Here is a 23,208-nt window from a genome sequence, read left to right as displayed (position 1 = left end):
ACCAGGGTTCAAATACCTCTTTCTTCCCTTCCGAGATCTGAGTTTTAGAGTTCTAGGAAGGGAAGGGGGACATGAAGATACATCCATACATCACATATAATTAGCAAAAAAAAAACAAAAGCACATTATCTAAACAGTACCATATCCCCCCTTTTCCTACCATCACTATTTTTACAATTCCTACGTTTTTCCTATTATTATAACCCCACCCCTCCCTCCCATCCTTTCTATCAACCCCGTGCTTTTATCCTACAGTATAGCATAATTGTGTTATAATGATTCCCGAACCTTTAATGTACCCTACCCTACTCCTTCCCATTACCCATCCCCCCTCCCCCTTGCCTCTTCCCTTTCCTATCATGGTTTAAACTGGGGTATGCATCACTTCTATCCACTCTCGCCAGTTCCTATTAAACTCCTTTAGGTTATTTCGTTTTGCATATACTGCCCTCTCCTTACATAGATAGTCATTTACCGCCCTTGTCCAATCCTCTACTGTAGGGGGTAGCTTTGATTGCCATCTCCTAGCTATCATCCTTCTAGCTTGAAATAAACATTTTAGGATTGCCGTTGTTGTTCCCTTCCTTTCTACTTCCTCCTCTCTGTAACCTAAAATGCACACTATGGGATTTAACTCTATTACCGTCCCAAAGACCCTGCTTATTATCTTTACCACTCCTTCCCAGTATCTAAATAATTTGGGACATTTCCAAAGCATGTGCATTAAATTCCCTGACCCGAATTTTCTCTATATAATTAGTAGCTTTTTTCTTTTGAAGCACTTTGGCTAGGTATTTGGTGGGTTTATTCCAATCTTGATATCGGACTCTCTCTAGTTGATTAAAAACTTTTTTTGTTTCTTGTTCCATTAACCTCCGTAGTTCCTCCCTTTTAGATAATAATTTTTGGTATACTTTTTTATCCACAATACCTTGTTTATGCTGTTGTTCTATGTTCAAGATTTCTTCCCTTAGTTTATTGCACGTTCTTTTTTTTTCCATGACCCCAAGGCCATCAAAATCCCGCGGATATACGCTTTATGGGCGTCCCATAGGACATGTCCAGATATCCCCTCCGTTTCATTCATTGAGAAGTATTTTTCTAATTCTCCCCTTATTACTTCACCGCCCTCTTTATCTAGAATTAAATCTTCGTTTAGCCGCCACCTATTAACTTGACTGTTATAGCCAGGGATCTGCATTTTAATTTTTACAGGAGCGTGGTCTGACTGTGTTGTTATTTCAATACTCGTTTCTAGCACAGTCTCTAATATTCTATGTTCCACAAAGATATAATCTATCCTAGAATAGGTCCTGTGCACAGGGGAGTAAAACGTATAGTCCCGTTGTTTTGGATGTTGTACCCTCCATACATCAACTAATTGACTGTTACTCAGATTTTGATTTTTTAATTGTGCGTTACTCCTTCCCTGTGCACGGGATGCGCTATCTAGTCGAGGATCCAGACAAAAATTCAGGTCTCCCATCATTACCACATATCCACTTTTAAATTCCTGAACCTTGGCCAATATTCCTTGTAGAAATTTTATAGGATTATTATTCGGGGAATAAATGTTTATCAAAGTATATCTTATATTTCCTAATTTCCCCTTTGGGAACAGATATCTACCCTCTGGGTCCGTTTCTCTTCCCTCTAGAACGAAACTAGTATTTTTTCCAAATCCTATTGCTACCCCTCTCCCCCTGTTTGTAATTGTGTCGCCGTAGTACCAACTCGGGTAATCTTTAGAGTAAAGCCTGATCTTTGATGTATATGAAATATGGGTCTCTTGTAAGAAAATTACTTCTGCCTTACATTGTTTTAATTCTTCCAAAATTGTATACCTTTTTTTTGCTGTATTGAGGCCCTTGACGTTATAGGACAGAAAATTAATCTCCATTATTTTATTATCCATATTTTCTATTTAGACCTTGTTTTTTATTCTTTTTCCCGAGGATTTTACTACTGACATTACCCCCCCCACCCGCAAACCCTCTCCACCCCCCCATCGCCCCAATCCACCAACCCCCTCCCCCCTCCCCTTTTTGGCCATGATTCGGCCCTCGACTCGTTAATGGACCTGAGATCTCTGTCCATTTCCAAATCTTTGATGTTCCGAGGTGGGATTCTCCTGTTCTGCCTCCCTACCCCCTCTCCTTAGATGTAACCTTCAAAAAGGAGAGGGGGTAATGGGCCCACCTACCCTCTAGCCATAATTACTTACAATCTCCTCCCCGCCCCTCCCCCCCCCCCCCCAATTCCTGTCCCCCCTGTCCTATACCCCAAAAAACCGAGCTCTCATAATATTTCCCCGTGCACATCTATCCAACCTGGAAGAGTTGGAGCTTGAATTCCCAATTTGTCGCAAAAATCTCCTAACTCTTCTGGGAAACTCAGCCTAACCGATCTTGCATCTTTGTATGCTAACAAACATGCCGGGAACCCCCAACTGTATCTTATATTCTTGGCTCTCAGTTGTTCCAGTAAAGGTTTTAAGAGGCGTTTCCGGGCCAAAGTTTCGGGTGCTAGGTCTGGGAAGATTTGTATCTCAGTTCCAGCATATTTTAATGGGGCTGTTCCCCTAAGTTTTCTCCAGATCTCCATTTTGTCTTCATATTGTTCGAATCTAACTATAATGTCACGTGATCTTCCAGTTTCCTCCAACTTTTTCTTCCCGACCCGGTGCACCCTTTCAATCCTGGGAAATTCCTCCTCTCCTCTCCGCAGTATTGGGCTGAATATATCTTCTATAATTTCCTTTAACTCCTCTTTCTTATTTTCTGGAACCGCTCGTATTCTCAAATTTTGTCTTCTATTTCTATTTTCTTGATCTTCAAGTCGATAAAGAATGTTTCTCTAATTACGATAAACTACTTTAGTTTGTTCCTGTACTTTAATTAAGTCTTGAGCTTGTATATTAATTCTTTCTTCTACTGCCTCTACTCGTGTTAGTAGATGTCCCAGGTCACTTCTTAGCAAGCTTATTTCTGACTTTATAGCGTTCTCTAATTTTAGAAGCATCTCCCTCATCATCCCTTTTGTTATCGCCTGGTCATCCACTCTTTGGTCTTCACTTTTACTTAGTTCCAGTTCACTCTCAGTGGTCATTTCGTCTCGAGATTGGTCCGAAGCTTCCCTAACTTTTTTCCCTGTCCCCCTATCCATCCCCAGGTTGGGTGGTGGTTTTTCCTTCTCGCCACCCCTCGGGCTGGCTCCTTGAGTCATGTATTGTTTTATAGTAGTTTCAATAGATGTATTTTTTGGGGTTTTAGGGCCGCCTCCCTTGGCGGTTTGTTTTGAGGATCTACTCATACTGATTTTCTTTTTCTCAGGTACTCGTTTCCCCAGTTTGTTAGTTTCAACACTTCCCTGCTCCCCTGCGGGGAGTTTTTTCAGATATTCCGTTTTCACTTTTCAAAATGACAAACAACAATACTCTTCAGTCGGCAGTCTTTTTTTTCCCTGATTCTGATTTTCTTGTTTTAACTAGCCGCCAGTATTTGGAGAGTGCTATATTTTTAACCACCTCGCCACCTTAACTATTCCCACCAGTATTCCTGTATATCACACTCAGGCCAACATTCCAGGTACATAATATCCCAGGTTATTCCTTCACGGCCGTAATTATGTCTGTCTGGGGGTATAAATTGCCATTTAACCCTTAGCCATCTATAGCCAGCCGCTATAATGCTCTACTTGTTGGCAGCTACGTTTTTTCAGACTAAGATCTCGTGTATAATATTTCCTAGCTATTTACTCCGATGTTAGTGAACAGTCAGATGGGAATATAGTTCATCTCTCCAATAAATAGGGAAAATAGTAAACAAAAGAAAAGACAGAGAAGGAAGAGAAAAAGATCAGTACATCGATCAAACTTCTCAGTTCTAGACGTTGTATCCTCTGCGTGGTGTAATACTGTCCAACCTGGTGATCTTTTGTAGACTTCCAATGGATGGCCAGAGGATTTACTGAGTAAAAAAATAAACATATGAAAATACAGAGCAGCTGCCGACCTTATTAGTCCCATGCGTTATTCCTCTGCATTTCCTGGCATCGTCCCGCCCGGTAACCTTATATGTGCATCTATAGGGTAATCTTCTACTTCTGTTCGACTCGATAGTTTACTGAAACCTGGTGGCTTTTATACACTTCCAATGTAATAATCTACCAGCAGTTACCAGCCTATTGCTTCCATTGAACCATTCAAAAATAAAAAATAAACACAGTAAAATACAGAGCAGCAGCTGAACTTATCAATCCCATATGTTATTCCTCTGCGTTTCCTGACATTGTCCCACCAGGTAACCTTAGTGAACAACCACAGGTTGAAAATCAACTTATGTTCAACTCAATGATTTCCAGTGATTTTATCCTTTATGGGGTTTCCTGCTTATTACTGTTCACTTAATAGTTATTTCAATATAGGTCATATACAGATGGATAAAAAATACCGGGCTACAGCCCGACTTATCTGTTCCAAATGTTGTTCCTCAGTATATCCTGATGCTGTCCACCTGGGTAAACACATATGACGCATATGACCATCCACATTGACCTTGACCATCTGCTTAAGGATAAATAGGGAGTTTTACATACAATTTATATTATACGTGCTGTTCCTTACTTCTTGCTGCTAGAATCGACCGTCACTCAGTTGATTGAGTTTTTAATGCAGCAGATGAAAATAAAAAATTTAAAAAAGAGGAAAGAAACAATAGAAGACTGCATCTAGGTTATCTGTTCCAGATGCTATTTGCTCAATATATCTTAGTTCTCTGTTTTTGACCACAGGGGGATTTACCAGACAGTTATAATCTTCTTACAGTGCCCCTTCTGCTACCATACTGTTCATCGTCATTCCATGTATATATTATGTGCAGACAGGCTACTGAGGAAAAAAAAAACAAGAAAAGAAGGAAAGGAATATCCACAACAATATCGATCAGCATTACAGCATGCTAATCAGCTGAAGATTTCCAGATGGAATCTGATGTTTCCTGCCATTTACTGCTTATTTTAGCAATTACACAAACTGTACAACCCAGGGCTACAGCCATCAAACTTATCTGCAGTTCAGGCGTTGCTCATCTCACATTCCGGTGTTTCTCTCCTTTCTTCCCCTCTTCACAGCCAAAATTTTGAATTCCGCGCTTCTCAGCGTTCCTCTAGGGGACCCGTGGGGGGGGGGGGAGCGGGGGGGAGCAGATGCCGGAGCAGGCTCGTGCGGCGGCGGGCTCATGCTACAATACATCAGATCTGTCCGGAGTCTCTCACCTTCCGACCCCCTCCTGTCTCTTCCTCCGCACACCCTCTCCGGCCAGCCTCCTCAAACCCCTCCCTCCATAGTGAGCATCCTACGTCATGACGCTCCTTTGAGCTGAGCCCAGCAACAGTGTTCTGATTGCTGCAACTCCGGGTCTCTTTTTCTTTATAATGCTACAAGAATGAAATTGTTTTGCTGCTCATATTCACACACACTTCTCCAAAATGTATTTCTTTATTCTTTTTCCTCATTTCATGAATACAATATTTTAATTTGTCACATCTCCCCCAATCGTTTTTTTTTTGTTTTAAATTTTGTGTTTTTTTTTTATCAAGATCTCCTTTTTTGACAGTTTGCTCATCTTCGGAATTTTTGTTGGTGCATTTTGTGTGTCAACTTACCACAACACCATTATTAACTTTTTATTTTATTGCTTTCTTTTTTAATCTAGAGGAGGTTGTTTGGTGCTGGTGCCCCTTGTTATTAATTTGACTTTGTATTTTTGAAATGTACCTGCCTACTCACAAATAAACTGTTCTTTTTGAAGTAAAACACATAGGCAAGTATTTCTTGAACCAACAAAAAACTTTATTTAGGTATCAAACAAATAAACAGGAAGGCAACGCTGGAGAAACTGGTCAATTTGGCGAAGCCTTTGGCCCCTAGGGCAGACATGAAATATTTTTAAAATGCAAAATTGGTGGCCTGAGGAGTACATATCTGAGGGAGAACAGTCTGGTGCAGAAGTCCAAGAGATCAGGAAGAACAGATGCCATCTATGTCCCCAGGCTGTGGTCATACAAGAGGCTGCATCTTCTGTTAGACCAGACTGAACCCAGGCCATCACTCTCTGGTCTTCCTTAGGCACTTCCCTCCAGGCTGTGGCTCTGCTCTTGTTGTGGCAGGAGGAGGAGGGCGGACCTGAGCAGCAAGAATTTTGTCACCCAAAGGAGAAGTAAGACTGGTGCGAACCGTAGCCAAGATACGATCAGGAGGAATCACAGGAACCGGAACCGACTCCAACTTGGAAGTGGAGGAAAATTTTCGTGACAAGGCATTAGCCCCTTACATTCTTAGTACCGGGTAAAAGAATGAGACAATGTAATTAAAACTCAATAAGAAAAGAGCCCATCGTGCCTTTCTGGGAGAGAAGCGCTTAGCCTCAGACAAGAATGTGAGATTCTTATGGTCAGTAAGAATGAGAACCGGCACAGTGGTACCTTCAAAGAGATGTCTCCAGTCTTTCAGGGCTAAAATGATCTCCAACAGCTCTCTGTCACCAATGTCGTAATTGCACTCAGCAGGTGACAATTTCTTGGAAAAGTAGCCACACGGATGCATAGCGCTCTCCAATCTCAGAACCATCAACTTCTAGGATAAAAGGCAGCGTAGGATCAGGAAGGGCCAACAAAGGAGCAGAAACAAAGGCAGGTTCCTACAAGTTCCTACCTGGCAGGAAGAGGTAAGGTAAAGGACTGTCAATTTTTAAAAGGCTATCTATGTATATGTGTGTTTATAAATGTGTGTTTATATATGTGTGTGCACGCATTCATGTGTGTGTGTGTTTATATGTGTGTATGTGTCCACATGTATATGTGTGTGTTTATATATGTGTGTGTACATGTTTGTATGTGTGTGTGTGCGCATGTATGTGTGTATATGTATGTGTTTATATATGTGTGTTTATGTGTGTACATGTGTGTTTACATGCATGTGTATGTATGCATGCACATTACTTTGAATCCTCGTCTCCTATATGTGTACAATCAGAACTGATTTTTTTTGAATCAATGATTTTTATTCAAGCTTACAAAAAAACAAAGAAACAAACAGTATATGATATGATACACAGTACAAGTCATAGGACTCAAATAGAAATAAGATACAGAATTTCAAGGGTTTACAGAAATTCAAAAAGTACATACATTTGGTTGTACAAATGATTGTGTCCAGTAGTTATGAAAAGCAAGGAGGGTGTTTATTTACCCATATGCACCATGATTGGGAAAATTCAGCATATTTCAAGGCATTGAGTGCTAAGAGGCGTTTAAAGTTGTAGATATAATTAACCATACTCACGACCTCTGAAAGATTGGGTGATGTGTTTTATTTACAATTTTTAAGGATAATTAGTCGTGCTGTCAGTAGGGTGTGGGTGACTACGGGTTGCCTGGAGGGGAGGTAGTGATCAATTCCAATAATAAGCAGGGCCATGACTGGTTGTGCTTTGACTAATATTCTGGTGCAGGTGGGTAGTAATTGAAATATGAGTGTCCAGAAGCTGGTAAGGCTAGGGCAGCCCCAAAGAATACGTAAGAGATTTCCTGTTTGCCCACATTCTCGCCAGCACAGAGGGGAGGCTGAAGGAAAGATTTTGGCTTGTCTGAATTGCATGTAATACCATCTAGTGGTGATTTTATTCAAATTGCTTCATTGTGACTGGTGCAATAGGATGCTTTAACAATTGAACCGAAGGTGGCTCGCCATTGTGCTGGAGAAAAGGAGGTATATAATTTTAACACTGGGCTGGAGGTGTGTTTATCTTGAAGGATGTTATAGAAGAGGGATATTCCTCGTGATTTTTTTGTTTCAATGTTTTTATTAACAGTTTCAAATTGACAAACATTGTAAAAGAACTACAAGTCAAACAGAATAATAAGTTCAGCGTGACAGATACAGTGATACATACTGGAGAGGGAGAACATTTCAGCATGAAGATCACAATACAATACAATGCACCCTGGAGATATATTATAGTTTTTTGTTTGTTTTGTTTTTAATCTTTCTATCTTCTCAATTTTTATATGCTTATTCCATACAAAAAAGAGATGATTAGTTATAAAAGAAAATGCTATAAGCAACAAGTCAAAAATGTACCATCATTACATCTCTTAATTAATATATATATATATATATATATATATATATATATATATATATATATATATATATATATATATATATATATATTAAGAAAAACAGCAACGAAAACAATATACAATCAATAAACAATACAATAAACAATCAAATACCTTTAGTATAATTCAAATCACATTATCTTAATTTGTTATAACTCAATCTCCTCATCCCCACCCCCCCCTCTCACCTGCCCCCCCACATGTGCGATTATACAGTAAGTTGCTCAAGTTGATCCAACTATGCCATATTTTATAGAATATTTGGGGGACTCCTCTATTTTTGTATGCAAGTCTCTCTTTTCTTAATATATAATTTATTTTATTAATTAATTAATAAGGATAACAGTGTTGCCTTGGGAGTTGGGCAACTCCACAATGAAATCCATAGACAGGTGGGTCCAGGGCCTCTCTCCATTGGGTATGGGTTGTAGGAGGCCCACTGAAATGTGTTGTGGAGTCACACACGGAACAGGCAGCTACAAAGGGAGTTACATCAGCCCGTAGACTAGGCCACCAGAATTGGGAAATGGCCCAAATGAGTTGATTCTTCCCAGGATGGCCAGCTGCCTTGAGAGAATGGTAAGTCTGGAGCATGGCAGTACGGAGACTCTCTGGGACAAAGCAGTGGTCACAAGGTTTCTCAGGAGGAGCATGGACCTGAGCAGCAAGAATTGTGTCACCCAAAGGAGAAGTAAGACTGGTGCGAACCGTAGCCAAGATACGTTCAGGAGGAATCATAGGAACCGGAACCGACTCCAACTTGGAAGTGAAGGAAAATTGTCATGACAAGGCATTAGCCCTTACATTCTTAGTACCGGGTAAGAATGAGACAATGTAATTAAAACTCAACAAGAAAAGAGCCCATCGTGCCCTTCTGGGAGAGAGGCGCTTAGCCGCAGGCAAGAATGTGAGATTCTTATGGTCAGTAAGAATGAGAACCGGCACAGTGGTACCTTCAAGGAGATGTCTCCAGTCTTTCAGGGCTACAATGATCGCCAACAGCTATCTGTCACCAATGTCGTAATTGCACACAGCAGGTGACAATTTCTTGGAAAAGTAGCTGCACAGATGCATAGCGCTCTCAGAGTTAGGTCGTTGAGACAGAAGGGCCCCAACCCCAGTCTCAGAACCATCAACTTCTAGGATAAAAGGCAATGTAGGATCAGGATGTGCCAACACAGGAGCAGAAACAAAGGCAGCCTTGACAGTCTCAAAGGCCTTAATGGACTCTGGAGACCAACTCTGTGGGTTACCGTCCTTTCTGGTCATATCAGTCAGGGGCTTGCTTGACCAGAGACGAGAATAAACTTCTGATAGTAGTTGGAAAGCCCAGGAAACGCTGCAGAGGATGTAAACTTAAGGGTCGAGTCCACTGTAGGACTGCCGAAAGTTTCTCTGGGTCCATCAAAAAAACAGCAGTAGGAATATAATCTGTTCATGATGGAACTCACACTTCTCCAGTTTACAGCAGAGATTGTTCTCTCTTAGTTTCTGAAGCACACGACAGACATCTGTGTGGTGGCTCTCCAGGGACTTGGAAAATATGAGGATATCATTGGGATAAACCACCACACATAACTGCAACAAATCTCGGAGGACATTGTTACTAAAGTCCTGGAAAACTGTCGGGTCGTTACAAAGGCCAAAAGGCATTACTAGGTACTCATAATGGCCTGTTCTGGTATTACACGCAGTTTTCCACTCATCGCCCTCCCTAATCCACACGAGATTGTATGCCCCTCTCAAGTCAAGCTTTGTGAAAACCATTGCTCCCTTGAGACGGTCAAATAGCTCTGTAATCAACGTAATCGGGTAGGCATTCTTAATCTTGACACGATTGAGACGCCTATAATCAATACAAGGTCTCAGTTCACGCTCTTCTTCTTCACAACGAAGAAATCAGCACCAGCAGGAAATGAGGATTTGCGGATGAAACCTCGAGAAAATGTGTCTGCAACATACTCCTCCATGGCCTTATCCTCCAAGACCGACAAAGGGTAAACCCAGCCACGAGGGGGTACGGCACCAGGTTGCAGGTCAATTGCGCAATCATAAGACTGGTGTGGAGGCAAACTACCGGCTTGACCTTTGTCAAAGTCATTGCTAAAATCGCTGTACTCCTCCGGCAGGGAAGAGAGCGAAGAGGTGCACAGGACCTTGGATACCTTCAGGAAGCATGTCTCACTGCATTGTGGTGACCAGGAGAGAACCTCAGCACAGAGCCAATCAAAAGAGGGGTTGTGCCTCTGTAACCAAGGATAACCAATAATCATCAGAAACCTGGGTGAGCCAATAACTTTGAATTGGATTATCTCATGGTGAAGAGACCCTACGGCCATGGACAACTGAACCGTCTCATGAGTCATATGGGCAGGCTGTAGAGGTCTCCCGTCAAGAGCCTCAATGACAAGTGGAGTGTCACGCAGCTGCAGTGAAATCGAGTGTAGCGATACAAAGGCAGCATCAATGAACAGGCCTGCAGCCCCAGAGTCGATTAGAGCATGTATCTCGATGGATGACTCAGCCCAAGAAAGGGTGACTAAAACCAGGGGCTTATCCTTCTGGATACCTGTGGATGAAACAACACCACCTAAGGTCTGTCCATGACAGGACCTCAATGTTTGGGCATTCCATGGACAGGTAGGACAGGACTTCAAAAAGTGACCTGCCTGGCTACAATAAAGGCACAATCTCTCCCTTCTCCTAAAGGCTCTCTCATCCGCAGAGAGACATGTGAAGCCCAAGTGCATGGGTTCATCTTCACTGATCGACTCGGTACCAGGAGGCATGGGAGGTGAGGGAGGCATGGGTGGCACTGCAAAGCTCAGAGGCAAACATACAGGAGGCTTCCGCAAGAGCTCTTTGAAAGAAAGTCTTTCTCTGAGTCTGGAGTCAATGAGGATGGCAAACGAGATCAAGCTCTCCAGATCAGTGGGTATATCTAGGGCCGCTATTCAATGGTGTAGTCGGCAACAGTTCTTGTACTCTGGACGAGAGGCACTTGGCAGCAGAAGCGGAGCATGCGGGAATGTCAAATACCCTTTATAAGGAGGCATCAAAGTCAGGGTAACTCAAGACAACAGGTTTTTGTGTCTCCCATAGAGGGTTAGCCCAGATATCACGAAAACTACTTTTCTTCTGTCTGTGGGAAACGCCAGGTGCAGCATCTCAAAGTAAATCTCAACCTGGTTGAGAAACCCTCTGCATTGAACTGGATCGCTCCCAAATCACTAGGGAAGCGGAGCGGAACCAGACATACCTCTTATAGAGGTAATACTCGAGGCGGGTGCCTGCACAGAGATTGGCGCAGCAGCAGGGACGGCCTACAACTCAGGTTGTACCTGAGCAGCCACAGTGGGAGATTGCAGGTGAGCCGTGCGGCTCTGGAGCGTTTGTAACGCTATGGCAAACTGATCCATGAGGTGATCTTGCTCATCCAATCTGGAAAAAATATTACCGACAAGTGGATTGACTGTATCTCCTGAATTCATGGCCTTCACCTACCGTCAGAGACCATGAACCAGACCGAGACAGAAGTACAATTAAATCACACTTGCTTATTAATAAAAAATATAAAGGTACAAAAAGTAAGCGTAGTCAGAGCATAGCCAGAGTCCAGTAAACGGAACAGCAAGCAGGATAAGGAGCCAGAAGGGATGTCAGCAAGCCAGTCTTTAAACAGAAACGCAGGAGATGGTTTCTTGTGATGTGACCAAGGTGAAGGCAGAGATGAAGTGAGCTGGACAGCCTTAAGTAGGAAGGTCAGACGAGCAGGATCAGGAACAGATGGGTAACTGTGGAGAGAGTTGAGAGCTGGCAATTAGCCGACAGCTGAGCAGCCAGCCCAGAGAAGGAAGGGCTAAGCCTTGAGAGTCTCAAAGGCCTTAATGGACTCTGGAGACCAACTTTGTGGGTTACTGTCCTTTCTGGTCATATCAGTCAGGGGCTTGACCAGAGACGAGAAGTTACAAATAAACTTACGATAGTATTTGGCAAAGCCCAGGAAACGCTGCAGAGGATGTAAACCCACGGGTCAAGGCCACTGTAGGACTGCCGAAAGTTTCTCTGCGTCCCTCGAAAAACCAGCAGTGGAAATGACATAGCCAAGGAATATAATCTGTTCACGATGAAACTCGCACTTCTCCAGTTTACAATAGAGATTGTTCTCTCTTAGTTTCTGAAGCACACGACAGACATCTGTGTGGTAGCTCTCCAGGGACTTGGAAAATATGAGGATATCATCGAGATAAACCACCACACATAACTGCAACAAATCTCAGAAAGAATACTTAATATAGATCTGTAAAAACACAATATAATTATTTTTTTTCTTCTTTTTAAATTTTTTTTTAAAGATGATTGGACACTTAATTTAGATTTTTAAATCACAATAATTTTATTTTTTTTAATATATATATATATATATACTAAGAAAGAAGACTTAATATAGATCTGTAAAAACACAATATATATATTTTTTCCACATATAGGGTTAAAGATGATTGAAATGTGTGTCTTTTTTTTGTTTTCCCCCACACTTCCCTCCCCCACTTCCTTCCCCTACTTCCTCTATTGTGATTGCAAATGATGGGGATTGGGTAAATGAATATAGAATATTTTTAAGAGCTTAAATGATTTAGAATTAAGGGAAGAAAATGTATAATAAATGAAAGTAAAAGAGATAAATAGGAAAAGACCAACTGTTCTAATTAGAGAAGGAATAGAAAAAAAGAAAGAGAAAAGAGAAAAAATAATAAGAATAGCAGCAAGCGGAAGTCGGACGAGCGGCAGATCTGAGACAGCGGTCCTTATTCCTCTCTCATTAGGGACCTTACATTTAGTAAGAGAGACTTTATTGAAGTCAATAGATATAGGAAAGTTAAAGAGTGGTGGGGAGTGTATGGTGGATTGAGTGTGTGTTTAGGGAGGGGTGGGCTGTAAGAGAATAAAGAAATGTTTTTTTTTCTCTTCTTTCCCTTTTTTTCCTGTGTATTCCCAAAGGATTTTTACCCTCCCCCATACTTCTTAAATGGGGGGATTAAACTTTGTTCTTTTAACGTAAGAGGCCTTAATTCTCCCTCAAAACAAACTCAAATTTGAAATTCTTTTCAAAGTAAATCTCAACCTGGTTGAGAAACCCTCTGCATTGAACTGGATCACCCCCAAATTGCTGGAGAAGCGGAGCGGAACCAGACATACCTTTTATAGAGGTAATATCAAGGCGGGTGCTTGCGCAGAGATTGGCGTAGCAGCAGGGATGGCTTGCAACTCAGTTTGTACCGGAGCAGCCACAGCGGGGGTTTGTAGGTGAGCCGTGTGACTCAGGAGCGTTTGTAACGCTATGGCAAACTGATCCATGCGGTGATCTTGCTCATCCAATCTGGAAAAAGTATTACCGACAAGTGGATTGACTGTATCTCCTGAATTCATGGCCTTCGCCTACTGTCAGAAACCATGAACCAGACCAAGACAGAAGTACAATTAAATTACACTTGTTTATTAATAGAAAATAGAAAGGTAAATAGAGTAAGCGTAGCCAAAGCATAGCCAGAGTCCAGTAACCGGATCCAGTAGTCAGCCAGGCCAGAATTCAACAACCAGATCGGGTAATCAACCAGGCCAGAAGTCAGGGATCCAAGTGGAGGAACAGCAAGCAGGATAAGGAGCCAGAAGGGATGTCAGCAAGCCAGTCTTTAAACAGGAACACAGGAGATGGTTTCTTGTGATGTGACCAAGGCGAAGTCAGAGATGAAGTAAGCTGGACAGCCTTAAGTAGGCAGGTCAGACGAGCAGGATCAGGTACAGATGGGTAACTGTGGAGAGAGATGAGCGCTGGTAATTAGCCGACAGCTGAGAAGCCAGCCTAGAGAAGGAAGGACTAAGCTAGCCCTGACAGAATGCGGTTGTATATTCGCTCCTATTCTTCTTTGGATAAATCCAGAGTGATCTCCCTTTCCCTTTCCTGATAAAATTGTTCTGCTCTGAGTGGTGGTGCTAAACTGAGGTCATTTCGGGTGGGTTCCATGAGGCCCGGATGAAAATCTGGGTTCTGGTCTAGCGGGGCAGAGGTCCTGGAGTAGGGGTCATATTTAGTTTCTTGCATGCTGCCCTGAATGTCAGTAGGGTAGGGCCTATTAAAAGGTGAGTCACATTTTCTGTAGGGATAGATTTGTGGTCAATCAATGGGGTATGGGCTAATGGGATTTGCAAAGATTTGATTTGAAAAGAGTCTTCTAGGTTAATCCAGTTTTTGGTCTTCTTATGCACATGCCAGTCTATGATTCTGGACATGTGGCATGCCCAATAATATTTTTGTACATCTGGAAGACCTATTCCTCCCTTTATTTTTGGAAGGACCAGTCTGTCCCAATGCAATCTAGGGGTGTTAGCTGTCCAAATTAAGTTTCTACATATCCTTTTGTAGGATGTGAAGAACGAAGCAGGGATGTTGATAGGGAGGGTCTGAAATAAATATAGGAGTCAGGGTAGGATATTCATTTTGATAATAGCGGCTCTCCCAAACCAGGAGAAGATGCCTGAGGTCCATTTGTGGATATCCTGCTGTATGGAATGAAGCACAAGTGGGAAGTTGTTAGAGAATAGCTTGGACAACTTTGTGAGAATCATTATGCCCAGGTAAGTATTTGCGTGCGGTTCCCAAGTAAAGGGAAAGTTGGATTTGCACTGTGATACCAAGGGCTGGGGGAGGGATTTAGAAAAATGTATTTGTAGGTTGGAGAGATTTTTGAAGAGAGCAATGTCTTTTAATAGATTAGAATGGTTGTTATTGGGTCTGACAAGAAAAGCAAAATGTCATCTGTGTACGCCGCCATTTTGTAGGTTTTGGATTTGCCGTCAATTACTTTTATGTCTATGTTGGCACGTAGTCTGTGTAGGAGGGTTCCATGGTGAGCACAAAGATAACAGGGGACAGGCGGCATCCCTAGCATGTGCCATCTGATATGGAGAAGGCATCCGACAGGCGACCATTGACTCAGATCCTGGAGTAAAGAGCTAATATCAGTTGGAAAAAAATATCTGGGAAACCCAGAGCTTGTCATGTAGTCCCAGGTCACTCTGTCGAACGCCTTCTTTGAGACAGCATAAAGCCTGGTTTGGACTTTGTTGTGAGCCAATGATGAATGTTAATGGCCTTGATGGTGTTATCCCTCCCTGGCCCTGTGTCCAGGGACAAAACCAACTTAGTCTAATGAGATCAGTTTGTGGAGGAGGGGGGAGTATACAGTTAACTAGGACCTTGGCATAGAGCTTTAGGTCTACATTTAAGAGTGAGATGGGCCTGTAATTTGATACCATAGTAGTGTCCTTGCCTGGCTTTGGTATCAATGTAATGTGTGCTTCTAGGATGTCTTTTTGGGCCTGTGGTGATGATGATAATGAATTGAAAGCTTTTGTGAAGTTTGGGAGTAGTATGTTGGTGAAAGAAGTGTAGTAGCTGACAGTTAGGCCGTCCGGGCTTGGGCTCTTGCCCGGTTACAATTGTTTTAGGGCCGCTATATTTTCGGCCAACAAGATAGGACGATTCAGGTCAGTAATTTCCTCTGTCATGAGGGGTGTGGGGCTGTACTGACTGACTGGCTGTACTGAGTCGAGGATGGCCTAATTTCGGTCCGATGCCCGTCCAGTCGCAGTCAAGGTAGGTAAATTGTATAGTTTGGTAAAGTACAGCACAAACTGATCAGCTTTGACTTCTGGTGCTGCAAACGTGTTACCCGCAGAATCTTTCATAGTGTGAATAGTCGAAGCTGCTTTTCTTAATTGTAACGCTCTGGCTAAAAGTTTTCCCGACTTATTCCTGTGTTGATAGAAAACCTTTTGTGTAAGTGTATAACATGTGCTTCAGAGTTTTGTTCAGTCATTAAGTCAGTGAGAACTTTTGTAGCCAAAGTTTGTTTGTGTATCTTTTCCAGGGTGCTAATGCATATGGATAGTTCTTCAATAAGTGCTCTTCTGGCTTTAATTCTTTTGTGTTCGGGGAGATGAGGTCACCCCTAATAACGCATTTATGCGCTGCCCACAGTGTAGCCGGAGAGGTGTCTGGGGAGGTGTTTTCCTGAAAATTTTGTGATAAGCGCTTGTTGATTGTCTGGGATATTTCAAGGTCAGTCAGTAAAGAGTTGTCGAGATGCCAAATGGAAGAGGTGGTGTGCATGGTGGTAAATGTCAGAGTCATGATTAAGCATGGGGTCTATGGTTGCTTTGGTTAGGAGTGTCAGGTCATTTTGGGACAAGAAGAAATAATCAATCCTGGATTATTTGCTGTGTGGTGGGGAGAAGAATGTGAAGTCCTTGTCATGTGGATGCAGCGTGCGCCATGTGCCGTGTAGGGTTAGGTTACTGAATTGTGTTTTGATGGCTCGTAGGGCTCTGTAGGTCATAGAGGAGGTTCCTTTGGGAGTATCCTGGGAGGGGAAGAATGCCACATTGAAATCACCTACAATTAGCATGATATTTTGGAAGGATGTGAGGTGTTGCAAAGCTTTGTGAAAAAATGGCACTTAGTGTTTCTTCGGGGTGTACAGGTTAGCTAGTGTGATAGGTCTGTTATGTATTGTTCCTCTGAGGAAAATAAATCTTCCACCAGGATCGTGTTGGACATCTAGAACTTGAATGGGACAATGTTTGGAGATCAGGATCGACACTCCTCTAGTTTTGGAGATGTCGTTGGAGGCATGGTATACTTGCAGAAAGAAGTTATTTTGGAGCTTGTCTGATCGGAAATGGGTTTCTTGGAGAAAGACTATGTGGGCTTTGGACTTTCATAAGGTGTATAGTAGTTGGGTCCTTTTTTCAGGGGTGTTAAGGCCACGGATGTTCAGCAAACATAGTTGGACCTGTAGTGGGGTGTGAGCTGTATTATGAAGCGTCATGGTACGGGTACAGAAATCTTCAAGAGGATGGGAGGGGGTCGGGTTGGAGATGGGTCTTGAGTATGCTCAGCTAGCAATCTCATGGAGGGTAAAGAAGGGGATCAGATTGCTTTTTCCAGAGGCATTTTACAGGCGGTAAATAGGAAATATGTTGTTTTCTCACCGTCTGTTTTAACCCCCTAAATGCATCATCACTATGCTGCAACTGCGTGCAATGCGGGATGGTTGCAGTGCAGCCCCATTTACCTAGGGGTTTATTTCAAGGGTGCCCTGACTGGAAAAAGATTGAGAAACACTGGCTAAAGTAACTGATCTATCCAATTTACTCCTGCAGCTGCGGAATGTCTGCAGGAGGGAGAGGAGGAGAAGCGGGGGGGGGGGGGGGAATGGAGAGATTGGTTCCTTTATATGCAGCCACCCCCACAGCTTCTCTTATGCAGCTTCTTTCTGCTGCCCCCCCCCCCCCCGTGTGCTTTCTAGCCTCCCTGTACTTTTTCATGCCCCTCTTGTCCCGACAGCTCTGCAGGGTTCTCCCCTCTCCCGCTGGCTGCTGCGGGGATCTGTCAGGATGAAGCTTTTCCTGAAAGGAGAGTCAGTGATTGGTGATTGGTGATTACGATCACTGACTCTGTCTATTCCTAACTGAAACATAGTAAACTGTGTTTACTATGTTTCAGTTTATGAATGAATGTGAAGCTTGGGTACAGAGCTATTCCTGTCCATTCATTCTGTGTCCTTAATATCCTTTCTCTGTCTCAAAGGTGAAACATCAGAGATCTAGATGCCCAATATCTCAGCAAAGCACCAATGGGGCTGCTAAAAAACTAAAAAAAATTGTACAGTAATAAGTAAGTAAGTAATATTGTAAAAAAATTTATGAAACAAATGACGAAAAATAAAATAAAAGTAAAAAACTACTGACACCAGTGACAGAACTACCACACAAACATCGCACTTGCATTCTGCCACCAGGCTCAGAGGGAAGGGGTCAGGGGGGCCCTTTATGGTTTCTTGCAACGGGGCCCTGAAGGTTCTAGTTATGCCACTATGACCCTCCATAGTGAATGGGTGTGTGGGGAAGTCACTCATGATCTCATGACACTTCCAATGTAAACACAACACAGAATTGTTTAGTTTAACTTTCACAAAGTGCTTCTATGAAGCGCTCTGTGAAAGCCCAGGAGTTAATCGTTACAACTCCTGGGCTTACCGCTGGATGCCGTCTGTTACGGAAAGCTGGTAGTTTCAGCGATTGCTCCCACCAGGACCCATGACAGTTGCTGATACCCAGAGCCATTTTAAAACAGCACTGGGAGACATACTGTATTTTCTGGCGTATAAGACTACCTTTTACACTTAAAAAAAATGCCCAAAAATCGGCATACATAGAGTAGCCTGCTTGGATTGGCTTTGAGAGAGAGAGAGAGAGGCAAGGGCTGATGATGCTACAGCCAAGCAGGCGTTGTATTCATTAAAATAATACACCGCTCACCATACTTCCCTGGGTAAATCCATTCACTGATCTCCTACTACTATACATCCTGCTGTTTGCCTTTGAGGTCCCAGGCACCCAAGAGGGACAGATAAATCTGGGACATATGACAGGGGGTTTATTAAATGCATTTTGGTGGACAATTCCCATAGAATGTAACCCAAAAGTGGTATAGGTTTGGTTAGTGAAAAATTCTACTTTCCAGAGTTGTGGCATTCAATAGATCTCTGTTTGTGTTATTATTGTTTGATTTACTTATCACAGCATGTCTGATGAGTAGTTGGCATTCTTGCTTTGTGTTTTTTAATGGTTCTAATGTTTTTTTTAAATAGTGTTGCCTCAGAAGGGGGGTAGTCTTATACCGCGAGTATTGCCCAAAACCTATGTTTTCACTTGAAAAATAGGGGGTCGTCTTATACGCCCAGTCGCCTTATACGCCGGCAAATACGGTAGCTAATATGCCAGTGCTGTTTTAAAACACTGGGCTCTAAATACTTTAATGTCCATAATAGTCCATAACAGTTCAATTTTTGTAGTAAAAAATGAAACCTGATAATCCTTTTTGCATGCCATCAAGTAATTTTACAACACCATCATGAAAAAACAAGGTTTTTATTTCAGAATGGGGCATGATATATTGTCAGGTGCACAAAGAGCGATGTTGCATCTACAATTATTTAATTTGATCATAAGTTAAAGGGGTTTTAAAGATAAAACATTTTTAACCTATACTAATTAACTAATTATAACCTATAATAATTGTATGATTTCCTCCAAAAATATTTTCTTACCAGTTAAATGTGTATGTAATAATCATCCTCCTGCTATGCTACAGCGATTCTTTCCTCTACTTCCAGGTTTGCGGTGCGTGTGCATTAAAGCGACGTCACGGCAACCACGGAACTACATTTCCCATTGTGTTTAGCGGCACTGCGCATGTGCAGTGCCCATTTTGTATATTTTGTCTAATGAGAACGAGCAACGTACTCATTCACACCCCACATAAATTAGACACCCATTCATGCCCCCCCCCAGCCTTCCCAGCACGCATATATTAACTAAATGTTAATGTATACAATGTTCTACTGCCCAATGAATGTATATAAAATAAGATAAGGGAGGTGGCGCTACGGCGTCGTAGACACGCCAACTAACCCCCAGCCCCTGTGTCTCTCTGATATGTAGAGAGCCTCTCCACGCAGGGCTGTAGTCCTAGGGAGGGGGCAGGCACAATCACTCACCACCAGGAAAAACTGCTCGACTGACGGTGACAAGCTCCATGAAGACCAACAGGAAGTGAAGATTTCAAGCAAGGATTAGTGACATTTAGAAGAGAAATCGAAGGAACAGGTAAGTGAACTAACACTGCATTGGCTTAAAGGAAGCTAGTTAGCAAATAAAAAAAAAAACCTTTACAACCCCTTTAAGTTTTTATTTATTTATTTATTTAGTTTTTTATCTATATACTTCATTGAAAGAAATTGAATATTGTTTTCTATTTGTTGGATTGAATTCATATAATACTTCTGGTATTTGTTCATGATTGAGATAGTCACTTAACCTTAGTTGAATGAAGCATATGAAAGCTTTGTAATCAGAAGAACAATAGTTTGGCTCAGACCCACCTGCTGTGATAGGTGTGATTGCAGGCTTAAAAGGGAATAAGATCTAGCTAGTTAATGGAGACACTGATCATAGCGGACAATACAGCATGCTTCCTGAAGAATGGGCATACATGTGAAGGATTACCTCTTGACGAAATCTATTGGATGGAAGGCAAATGGGGGTGGCTACGAGTGGGCATGTATGTTTGAATGAAAAGGCTCACACACAGACAAGGCTGTCTCTCTGTTTGCTGAAAGAGCTTGCCATGTGTTTCTGCTGACAGGATGAGCCATCTCGAGGCCTAATCTGGGTGATGGCTCCGGCCTAAACCTCATGGTGAAGGCCCTCTCCTGGTCTGAGCCTAGCCGATGCAGCAAAGCCTCACAGAGGACCGTGTGATATGTATCTTTCATATTCTTGTATTATATATGCTGATTGTAAGCTCTGTGATATTGTAATGTCTTTTTAATACTTTATGTTAGCTTTCCTAATTTCTTGGGGAATAAATAAGATAGTGTTTTACTAGCAGCAATGTGTGTGTTTTCATAAGTAAGTTTATATCAGTGTGCCTAGTAGGGTTTTATAAACTAGATAACTATGGGAAGAGACAAGTTAATAATAGTTTGTAGAGCACCGAACGTCCTTCAAATGGCACCCCAGATAGCATGTGGCAATCCTAAAGCCGCATAGAACTTACAGGACAGAAAGGCTCAGATACAAGGCAGCTGATAATGCCACAATAAGTGTGGTGAGTCTTTTCAATGGATAGGCAGAAGTTTAATTGTTTTGAGCGATATCAGGTAAAAGTGGTAACGAATTAAGAATATTGAATGCTAGAAGAGCGATTTTTTTTTTGTGAGTTGTAAGAACTAACGATAATTGAGTTTGGTTTAGTACTCAGTGCAGTGTTGGAACGTTAGTACAAATAGAAGTGTGTATTGTGTGGATTGTATGGTTGTGAAATGGAACTTGTGTATACATATGTTAAAAAGTATGCCTCTGACAGTTATCATTCATGTGCAGATGACCCTCTTGAAAGCCAATGTAAGATAGTATTGTCTCCGTGTCAGCAACATAATAGCAGATTATCGGGCAAACAGTTAAAAAAAGTTAAGAAAGAAAAGTTGGCTAATGAAATTGCAGTTTTGCTCAGAATTAAATTTATATCTGAGCAAATGGGGGGGAAGTGGGAAGTAGAGAGGAGGCGTCTGGGTGAGGACATAGCGAAAGTCAATGAAAACCTTCTAAAGATTGCAACAGCCTCCAGTGATGAGATGGATGAATTGCGGGCAAAAGCAGGAGATTTGTCAGAGAGAAACAGTGAGCTACAAGAACAGCTCCACAGGTTCAGCATGGACTGTGATATGAAGAGCAAACTTTTAGAGTCATTGCGAATGAAGTTGTCAGAGATGGAAGAGTTGGTTATGTCTTTAGAAGGATAATTAACAAATGTACGCTCCCAGCTTCTTACTACAGAGAAAGTTATGGTATCGCTCAATGAGCACAAAGGAACATGCCAATTAGCCGATATCTGCACAATCAATGAGGAGAAGGGCCGTGATGAAACACAGTCTGCTATGGCACCTATAGCTTCAAGGCAGAATGAGATTTTGATTACAATCCAAGAGAGACTTACTTTGTGCCAGATTTTGGGTGAATTTAATGCCCTGGAATCACCAATGAGTCTGTCCAATAAATTTGAAGCTCTAGTAGTTAAATTCCATTTGAGTAATGAGGATGCATGCTCTGTTCTGAAAGCATGGCTACCAGGACCTTTGGTAGGCCAGTTATCGGCACAAATTAATGATAACTTAGCAGGTGCTGAGGAAAGAGTTGCAGCGTATTGTGGACAGTCGTGATAATGGTATGAGTGATTTGCAACAAATGAAATTTAGGAGAGGAGATGACCCAATTTTGTTCTACAGTGAGTATCTTACATTGTATATGAAAGTGTTCAACTGTCCTGACTTATTGGAGGACAATGCAAGTTTCATATACTCAATGGCCAATAAGTGTTATGTAAGCTATCCCACTAGAATGGCTCTGAGGAATGCTAGATCCTACCAAAATGTTGTCAATATCCTGCGAGACTTCTGTCAAGAGTCCAGGGAAAGGGCGTATGGGTCAAAGGCAGATGTATCCATAATAAGCAGAGGTACAGGAAGGCAGAGAAAGTTCAGACATTGTAAATGGAATAGGCATAGACATAGATTTCATAAAGCCCTTAAAATTGCTAGCATGGAACAGGAAACCCCATAAGTACAGGTATCTACAATGAAAACCCCCACCCAGGACAGGGACAGTGTAACTCAAAGGCCTGATATGAAAGATAGCAGCCAGGACAGATTACACAGTTCTGAAGGAGAGATAAGAAATTACAGTTCACACCCTAAGCACAGCCAGCAACAAGACTGGATGAACATTCCAATATTTGCGCCCTGGGCTAATCTACCATTTTGGCTTGTATGTAATTGGACGCAAATTGCATTGACATTTTTCTTGAGTAATATGGCAAAGTTTACCAATACTACTGCGTAGTATAGAAAGGTATGGCAACTATATTGCAATTAATGGGAAAGGCTTTGGGGACTTAAAAAGTCAATTGTCATGAAAATTGTGTGTAATCACTGTCTTTGTGTTCCTTTTTCAGAGACCATGGAAGAAGTTAAACAGCTTTGGTTTCTAACATTTCTGTTTTGTTTGCAGGTCTGTCAAAGGGAGAGCAACAGTGGGAAAATATAGCAGTACAGGGGTTAAATTATTGTAAATGCATAATCGATTATAACATGGTACCATGGGCTCATTAGTTAGTAATTGTTTGCAAACAATGAAATAAATAGTACTGATATAAGAGTTATAAATGAAGCTACAATTTTGTGATGAGATACATATGCTTTGTTTTGCTTTTGTTTTTCCCATTAACTATTTCAGATCGGAATGAGCACTCTTCTCAGGAGAAAAGTCCATGGATGTTGTTAACTAAAAGTTGAGTGTTTGTCATTGTTTTATGGTGGTTGTCTTGTCATGTTGTTTGTGCGA

This window comes from Lithobates pipiens, unplaced genomic scaffold (genome assembly GCF_037356315.1).
Source record: "Lithobates pipiens isolate NorthernLeopardFrog02 unplaced genomic scaffold, aLitPip1_a1.2 Scaffold_16, whole genome shotgun sequence".
In the NCBI taxonomy this organism is placed as follows: Eukaryota; Metazoa; Chordata; class Amphibia; order Anura; family Ranidae; genus Lithobates; species Lithobates pipiens.
Note: the sequence above shows the minus strand (reverse complement) of the source record.